Genomic DNA, 1,553 nt, shown 5'->3' on the forward strand with positions numbered 1-1,553 from the left:
TCAGGGTAGATAAAAATCCAAAATAAGATATTATAGGGACAGCATATGTGCGGCAATTTGTAAAAAAGGCACAATGAACAAGTTGAAGTGGTTGGCATGTGAGGAGAGGGATGAGATGAGGTGGGGAGAGGATCCTGGACATGGAGGTGGGGGGGGGGAGGGAGGGCGGGCGGAAGTTGAAGGAGTTGAGGGGGTGGGGGGGAGGGGGGGGGGGGGGGGGGGGAAGGAGGGTGGGGGAAGAGTGGGGGGGGGGGGGGGGGGGGGGGGGGGTGGGGGGAGGGGAGGAGGTGCTTGGATACTTTGAGTTTGGGTGTAGGAGCGGGAGGAGGGGGGAAGCTTAGGTGTGGACGGTGAAATCCAAATATAAAGGATTGTGACAATGTGCTACGCTGTGCGTCCGGCCTAAATGTGAGAAATCGTCGAAGGATAAAATGAAGATTGAAAATAAAATGTAACAATATGAGATAATATTTATTCTGTTTATGTATTTAGATTTATATTGTATATATATATTTGTTAATATATATAGATATAATATATATATATATATATATATATTATATAATATTTATATTTATAATATATACATATATCATAACACCTTCCACCTATATGATGATAACATTCTGTAGGAAATATTAATTTGGCATCCCTATTTTGAAATGCATAAGATTCAGTTTATTTACATTCATTTTGATAGATGATTTTAACTCAGAATTAAAAAAAGGTTTTAACAGCCTATGATCTTAATAAAGCAACGGAAAAAAAATACCATTTGATGTTCATGACGCCTTAGCTTGTAATAAATCAACACTGATTACTATATTAATGCATAATAATGATGATATTACTCTGTGATTCTTATTATATCATGATAACATTACTAATAATAGTAATATGATGATAGGTGAAGTAATTTTAAAAACAAAAATAAGATATCTAAAATATGTAATATCAGACATAATTTTCGGTATAACTTCTAAAAAATACTGTTGTCACCTGCTTATCAGTTTGTGCATTAGCAAAAATATTAAACCGGTTGTGATATATAAATATATTTCCTTATCTGGATACATTAATCTTCCACATTGGATATATATTTTTAGCATGCCGTTATAATCTTCGGGGAATTTCCCATATTTCACTTATTAATTCGGTACAGTCACCGGTATTCATATTAGCAAGCTTTTCACACCCACATCCCGTTTCTACGTCAGAATAACTCTCTTAAGGATTAAAATACAATGTATATTGTATAATAATAGTATGTTATATGTATGGTATATATTTAATAATATATAATAAATCATTTATATAATAATTTATAGATAATATATATATAATATATAATCAAATATATATAAAATATTATATATATATATATTATTTATAATTATATATATAATAATATAAATATATATATATATATATATAAAAATTTATCATAGATTTATATATATTTTATATATATATATATATAATTTTATATATAAATTTATTTACATATATAATTTTTTTTGTGTGGTGTGTGTGTGGTGTGGGTGGTGTGTAGT

This window comes from Penaeus japonicus, unplaced genomic scaffold (assembly GCF_977035675.1).
Source record: "Penaeus japonicus unplaced genomic scaffold, GWHDUDI00000001_assembly GWHDUDI00000038, whole genome shotgun sequence".
NCBI classification, from domain to species: Eukaryota; Metazoa; Arthropoda; class Malacostraca; order Decapoda; family Penaeidae; genus Penaeus; species Penaeus japonicus.